Source organism: Rattus norvegicus, chromosome 5 (genome assembly GCF_021556685.1).
Source record: "Rattus norvegicus strain SHRSP/BbbUtx chromosome 5, alternate assembly SHRSP_T2T, whole genome shotgun sequence".
Taxonomy (NCBI): Eukaryota; Metazoa; Chordata; class Mammalia; order Rodentia; family Muridae; genus Rattus; species Rattus norvegicus.
Window position 1 is genome coordinate 107,560,679 of NC_141538.1, and position 7,704 is coordinate 107,568,382.

General features: G+C 41.1%; 1 long non-coding RNA gene across 2 annotated transcripts; it reads left to right on the forward strand.

Moving 5' to 3' along the window:
* Positions 1 to 331: 331 nt before the first annotated feature.
* LOC148005893 (uncharacterized) lies at positions 332 to 7,435 on the forward strand. Of its 2 annotated transcripts, XR_015620292.1 has the most exons (3): positions 332 to 800; positions 5,971 to 6,079; positions 7,051 to 7,435. It is a non-coding gene; the product is annotated as an uncharacterized LOC148005893 (long non-coding RNA). The 2 variants fall into 2 exon arrangements; XR_015620291.1 differs by lacking the exon at positions 5,971 to 6,079 and having other exon boundaries at positions 363 to 800.
* Positions 7,436 to 7,704: the final 269 nt, after the last annotated feature.

The following is a 7,704-nucleotide window of genomic DNA, read 5'->3' on the forward strand; positions in this document are numbered from 1 at the left end:
TCTCCTATGGGCTTTCCCTCATAAAGAGCACGCTGAAGCTCTCTACTCGTGAGCGGTCTGAGTCAGCCCTCTGCCGTGGGGTGCAGCGCCAAAGCGATTTATATTTAGTTCTTCCTGTGCTCTGCGTCCTGTGAGCGGGAGGATAAGTGAGCCAATTGGAAAAGGTTCTGAACTCTTGGCGGGTCTCATCACAGAGTGCGCTGAAATGTTATAATCTGAATTCAATCTTCATTAAGTATTTCCACCACCTGCTAGCTGAAGCCACAGCACAGCTCTGCTCATAATCACCACGCAGGGGGCAGCATAACTAACTTCATTAGACAAATGTGTCGCCTCCACGAGCATGTTCAGGAGAGTCAGTTGGGACCGTACAGTCAGGGAACTTTTTTGGTTCCCTGCATATCATTTATTCAGCCCAGACCAGCAACCTTGGACCGTCCCCCCTCCACCAAGCAAATCAGGAATGGAATTTTCTGTCCCACCCCCATCTCAAAACACACATATTTCAGGGAAAGTGTCAACTTCAGGCTAAGGAAAGAACAAAGGCGGCATTTTTTCCTAGCCTGTGGCAATGAACAAGTCCCATAACTTGTCTCATCTTTTCATCTAAACGGAGGATGGCATGTTTATCTAAGACATCTTAGGCGTGGCCTAGCGACTGAGTGAGCTGATACAGACAGCACCCACACTGAGTCAAGTGGACCACAGGAAGCGATTTGATTCTGAATCGTCTCAGCCTCTCTTGTTCTTCCCTTTTTAACTCGTCATCCGTGGAGCAATTCCTAGACTCCAGTCATGAGGTAGGCACTTTGCAAACCTTTTAAGATGCAGATTTCACAAGCTTAGTACTATGGACGATATACTTTTTAATATCTGTATAGGTTAGCAAATTGGAGCTTGCAGTAGCCAATTTGCTTATTGACTGGAGATCTGCAGATGCTGAGTGGATAGACCTATTTATTGTACTTTATTGTAACCACGTTTTATAATTACCTCAAGACTAATTATGACACAACTTTATGGAGCTGAGATGGTGGTTCTACAAAACGAAAACAAAAACAAAAAACCCTATGGCTCAGAGAAGCTCACGTTGAATCTTAGATCACAGAGACGGTTATGGCTAGACAGATGCAGGACTTTCACAAGCATTCCTGCTGACATAAGGCTCTGCTTTTTATCTCTATACTTTTTTTAAAAGTCTACTTGATAGTTCTCTTCAAATACCCTTCACAAACATATTTGAATGTGCATACTCTTCTTAACAAAAAAAAAAAACCCAGAGATGTAAATGGAAAATAGATTGCAGGGAGAAAAATACTTTGGATAGTTTCTAAAATTTAATTTAAAATTAAATTCAATTACTTTAAGTAAGCAACATCTTAAAAGATAGCTTTAAAGTCATCCCCCAGCAGCCACAAATATGATAATAAATGGCTTACAGGGACTGTTTCCCCCAGACGTTCTTCAATCCCATTTTCTTTCTGTGTTTATAACTAGCACGGAACTGAGGGAATTAAAGCCAGTCATCTTTCATCTTCTCTAAGACTTCTGTTTTAAACCTGAATTCCTGAGGGCAAGAGGGAATTCCCTGTGCTCTACATCCGCCACCCTATCAACACACACGCACACACACACACACACACACACACACACACACACACACACACACACCACTTATTCTTCCCAGAATGAAGTGTATTTGGCTTTTCTCATCTCTTTTCCCCCCAAACGACCTCCACTCCCTCCCCCAAACATAAACATCAGAACTTGGCTCAATGACATTCTCTCAAGATCAAAGTCAATAATAATTTCCATGAAAGCCAAAGTCATTTCAGTCCCTGTTCCCTTTCTCATTGCAATCCTGGGTCTCATGCCAGCAAAACACTAAATCTCCACCCTCCTCCTCCTCCTCTCAAGATGAAACGCCACACGCCCTCCCATTCCTTCTCTTCTGCTTCTCGTCACTCAGACACAGTTCTGCTTTATTCTAGAGATATTTACAGCAAACTTCAACGTGAAATCCAAGATTCAGTTACGTCTCCCTCTTCCTACTCTTCCTCCTCCCCTTCTTCATGCCCCTTCCCTTCCCATCTCTTCCCCATCCGTCTCCTCTCCCTTCCACTTAAATGATTTCTATTCGACTTGAGATGATGATAAAAAGGACCAAGGATTTAGAGCTTAGAAACTTTGTGCTAGAGTGTGGTTGCTGATGAGGCACGAATGAGAAAGTCATAACGACCTCGTCTACACTAAGCATAGCTGTAGGTATAAGGAATACATTTGCATTTTCTGTTTGAGCAATCTTAAGTCCATGAAAAGAATCCCAAAGTTCAAAGTCATTTCCAAAGCTTGTAAATGATCTAGTTAAAACACTGACACAAAGCCATCTGAGCCTGAGGTTGTAGTCCTGTGCAGGAGGACAGTCAGTGACAGCAATGGGAGGACAAGCCCCAGGCAGCACCATAGCCCTGTCTGTACACACTGCTATTGCTTCTCACATGTTTATGGGGAATTATTCATATAACATTATCCAGTCCAAATAATGTGTCTAAAGCAGCTGCCAACAGGAGTAGACAATGATCCCAACTCACTTATCAACACACGATTCAGTCATGCAGGCTCTCAGGCGTGTCCAGGGACTGCCTTTAGAACAGGGGGGTGAGCTTTGCCCTAACAGTGTGGAACCCTTTCCAAAATCTCTAGTATTCTAGGAATCCTTCCAGAAAGTCACTGCCTAAAGCGTGAGATAACAGCAGAGGGGCAGACATTACATGTCCCCTTCACTAAGATGACCGGAGAAATTTTTTATGCAAGTGGAAATGCTTTTATTCTATTTCCTTAAGAAATGAGATTAACAATCTGTGTCTCAGTTAACACACCAGGAAAGGAAAAATAGAGTGGTCTGTCTTTTTGAAATGAAAATAGAGGAAGATATCAAATTCCTAAAACAGGAAATCTCCCTAGAGTCTACCTCCAGTAAGAAAGCTCATTTTATATTTTACGGGTTTTACCAGAAAAGCATTTAACTATAATAAGTAGTTATTTTAGTATTATTTCTTGAATGTTAAATTCATTTGTTGAGAATACCATAATACCTTGGGATGAAGACTGGTCCCAGTAGGAATTATGAGCTATTCTGGGGATTATGGCAAGAAATGTTCATATATCCATTATTAAAAATGGGCCTGTTTTCTGCCCAGCAGGAGAAAGAAAAGTGTGCAGATTTCATTAAACAAATGAGCAAACCAAATCCTGAGTGTATGTTCCCTCTATACTGACATGCACAGTGTCTTGTCTTCTTATGTGATTCCGACTTGCTAATCTTATGCATGAAGTAGATTTTCTGGTATAACGAAGGGGATATCAGGAAAGGAGAGGCAGCATTAACAGTTTATGATGCAATACCCAGGTTCACTGTCGTCAAAGCTCATTATGTTTTCTCACTTCTACTCTGGGTTCAGCCTCAGGACCCGCTTTGGCTGGTGGCGTACTACTAACTGGAGTGTGGACAGAGTCCTGTAAAGTGCTTATGAGTTCATACTTGCTCTCTCCCTGTATTATTGCCCCAAGAACATGTCTTCGATAACTGGCTAGGGGATGAAAGACACACATTGCAGAGGCAAACTACCCTAGTCATTCTAGCTGAGATCATCTGTGTCAACTGTCTTTCTGTCACTATTACAAATACCTGAAATTATCAACTTATAAAGAGAAAAAATATTTATTTTAGCTCAATTTGGAGGTTACAGTCCATGCTTGGTTGGTCCCACTTGTTTTGGGGCCTGTGGGAAGGCAGCATTGGTAGAGGGCTCAACAAACCTCTCACATTGTGATGAGGACACGGAAGGGCATCATAATGCCCTTCAAGAGCATGCTTCCAAAGACTGGAAGATTATCCACTAGGCGTCACCTCCTAAAGGCGCCATCACTTCCAAATAGTGCAGGGCCTTTGGGGGACCTTTAATAGCCAAGCTAGAGCATCATCCTAACTGAAGCACAACCAGTCACTCTTCCCACGTGAGAGCAAGTTCAAGAGACAGCAGAAGGTCTGCCATATCTCCTAGCACACTTACCACATACATGGGTAAGAGATGTTTATGGATGTGCGGTTTGGGTGTATGGCCGTTTCTTACCTAGTACTATTGGGACAATATAAGTGTTAGATAATGTGTATAAAACTTCAATGAGGAAATGGTATATAGATATCAAAATTTATAGGTTGTATCACATGCTATAGGAAAGATCCAGCAGGGATATGTGTTAAGATGAACTGATAGGTCTATAGAAAGGCTAGCCATACCAAGTAAGGGGAATACCTTCATTTGAAAGGTACGATCATTTGTGTGTCAAACATTCATGGAAAAGGAGCCTTTGTACAAGTAGAGAATCTAAGAGTATGGATCTTAGATGAGTCACATAGCTGATTTTCTCCTGGGCATAAGCCTTTGTCAAGATGTTTCTCTAAGGCTCACTCTCTGTGACTTCTGCTGTGTGGGGACCAACCAGGAGCTGAGCCGTTTAACAACTTTAGACTTTCCATATTATGATCTGAATCTGAAATCCTCCCCCTCCCGCCCCATAGCTCATGTGTAGGATCCCTAGATAGTGCCTGAAACCTTTGCACCATTGTACCCAACCTGTGGATTTAGGCCACTAGAGGCAGGACTCTGGTGCTCTGCTTCTGGATCTATGGCCTGCTTTTTGATTTGCTAACCTGGGAAGTAGCAGGTACAAGCTCACACTACCGTGACCCACAATGCTCCACTCTGCCTTCCCTGAAATGATGAGCTGTGTTCCTTGAGACTGTGAGCCAAAGTGTGAGCAATGTAGATGATGACAGTTGACATCTACTGGACAAGCTGCTTATTGTGTCCCAAGCACCACTCAGCTCTCAATATGTCAGCTTATTTATCCTCCTTAAAAAAACCTCTACACTTCAATGGCTTTTCTTTCACTTTGTATTTGAGGAAACTTAAGTCCAGAGCATTAAGATTTGGTAAGAACAACTGATTATATGATTACATGATTATATAGTCAAATGATTATAGCTGATTTAGCTATTCAGCTATTCCGTAATCCAGCTGACACCCTGCCTCAGGATTTTATACCAAAAGCTTTTGTAACCAAACGGCGGATGAACTGAACTGGAACTGCGCACTTTATGTGGAGGGTTGTTGACCAAGCTTAACCTATTATGCTGAGGACAGGCATTTTTTTGGTTGGTTGGTTTTGCGTGTGTGTGTGTGTGTGTGTGTGTGTGTGTGTGTGTGTGTGTGTTGTTTGTCTTTTTCTACTCAGGCTATTATAGCAGAATAGGAGGAGAATAGACTGAAAGTCATTGTGCATATATACTGGGATGTGAGGGGAATTCTTGGAAAGGTAGGAAGTCAGTGTTAAGAACAATGTCAGATGCTTTCAGTCACAGACTTTACTTGGTCTCTCATTTCTCAGATTATGTATACTGATAAGAGCGACTGGTTTAATTTTTTCCAAGAGTGACATTTGCTTATGTTTCAAAAGTGGCAGAATAGGTGCCACCCTGCACCCCTTCCCCCCAGCTTTTCAGATACATTAGGCACTGAATTCAAGCAGCCACTCTCCAAGGGGCAAGGCGATATTTTTATTCTTGGGTTTAAAGATTAGTGCTAGTCAATGGTCCCTGCACTAGGGGTAGTCTGTGAGCTTGATCTGTCCAGACAATAGTGAGAAATCACAGAAACAAAGGGTAGGGTTTAAGGAACGTTTAGAATCAGCATAGTTCTCTTTATGATGAATCTAACGATCAGAAGAAATGGAACCACACACACCATGTATGTATTTTATGTATCTTTGTTTTCTATTTAATTTCCATGGGAATGTATTATATATTTTTAAAAAATATTTTTCCTTAAGTAGATTGAATGAATATTTGAGAAAGGCAGTTTGAGGCTGAGTGTAGAGGAACATACCTTTAATCCCCACACTCTCTAGAGTTGCAGGAGAATCTCTGCGTTCGAGGCCAGCCAGGTCTGCATAGCAAGTTCCAGGACAGGAAGAGCTACATGAAGAGACTCTGTCTCAAAAGTAAATAAATAAGAAGGTAAGCAAACCAAAATAAGCAGATAGATAGGTATATAGATAGATGGATAGACAGATAAAGTGGCAGTTTGGGAAGAGCATTCTAGATTATAGAATGGATTCTCTGAGTATCCTAATAAACTTCCCAAAGGCATTTAACCAAACCAGGACAGGACTCAAATTCATCTTCATCACCCATTAAAAAAAAAGACTAAAAACAAAACTAAAAACAAAGACAAAAAAACCCCAAAAACCAAAAACCAAATCAAAACAAAAAACACTACCATTACCACCAACAACAAAAAACAAAACCCTGATTTCTGCTAAAAATTTTCCATTTTGACAAAGACCATGTGTGTCTAATCTGACTAATATTAGCAGAACAGGCAGAGTGGTGGGCACTGGGCATTCTCGCTGATGATAACTGAAGCCATCACAGAGCCCAGAAATAGAACTCTAAAAATAAATAAGAATAGGTGTGTTGAGTGTGTGTGTGGGTGTAATCCAGTGGTAGAGTAAGTTCTGTGTGTGTCAGGTCTTGGGCTTTGGTGCTGCGACTGTAAACACAGCCATAAGCATGAATGCAAGAACACATGCACATCCCCAAATGACACTGTCACAGGGTTTGTGTAGCAGACACAGCAGTGGTCCTTACTAAGGCCGTGATCCACAAAGCCCCACCCAGAGACAAGCACTGCAGCCTTCTCCTCTGTTCCCGAAGCAACTCCCTTAGAGAGCCAATAGGAAATACACAAAAACCCCCAATTAAGGGGAAAAGTGGTCTGACAGATGCTCCATCCAGGGAAGCAGCTCATTTCATGCTTTCAAAGGTATTTTCACCTTTAACCTGAGAGAAAGCACTACACTCAACAACAGGACAGGTAAGAGTGAGGCCAGGGCTTCCAAGTAAGATGTACATGGACTTTGTTCATCTTCTTGCTCTCTAACACTAGCCTAAGGCTAATATCTTCCCACATTCTTCTCATTTTCTAGATGTGACTTATACTTCAGGAGACTGGCAGTGATTAAGCAATGTACCCATTTTCATCAAATAAGAAACGGAGTGGATACTCAACATCAGAAATCCTGCAACCTGGGGTTGGGGATTTGGCTCAGTGGTAGAGCGCTTGCCTAGCAAGTGCAAGGCCCTGGGTTCGGTCCCCAGCTCCGAAAAAAAAAAAAAAAAAAAAAAAAAGAAATCCTGCAACCAGGTGAATTGAGCCAACTTGTTTGAGATATTTTCAAATGCTTCAACTGTTTGATTTCAAAATAATTAACTAAAAATTTTAACAACTTAAATTATTCAACGGATACTTTTTCATTCCAGCAAGAAGTACAATAAGGTTATTTGATTCAACTAAAAAAAAACTTGAATTAACAATTGCGTGCTTGGTTTTGTTCCTTGACAGCCTAATAATTTTGACGGATGACCTCATTTGTCTTATATTGAAAACTAGGTTCATTAGCTTTTAGATTTGCTCACTTTATAGATTATTGATAATCTTACAACTATGCTGGGATAGTCATATTAACTTATGTAACATAGTTTTGGGGGCATGGTAATCATTGAAATATATTCTCCCTTTATTTATTGTACTTAAAAGTGATACAATTTTTAGGTCAGTGTCACCTTACAGCATTTAAGTA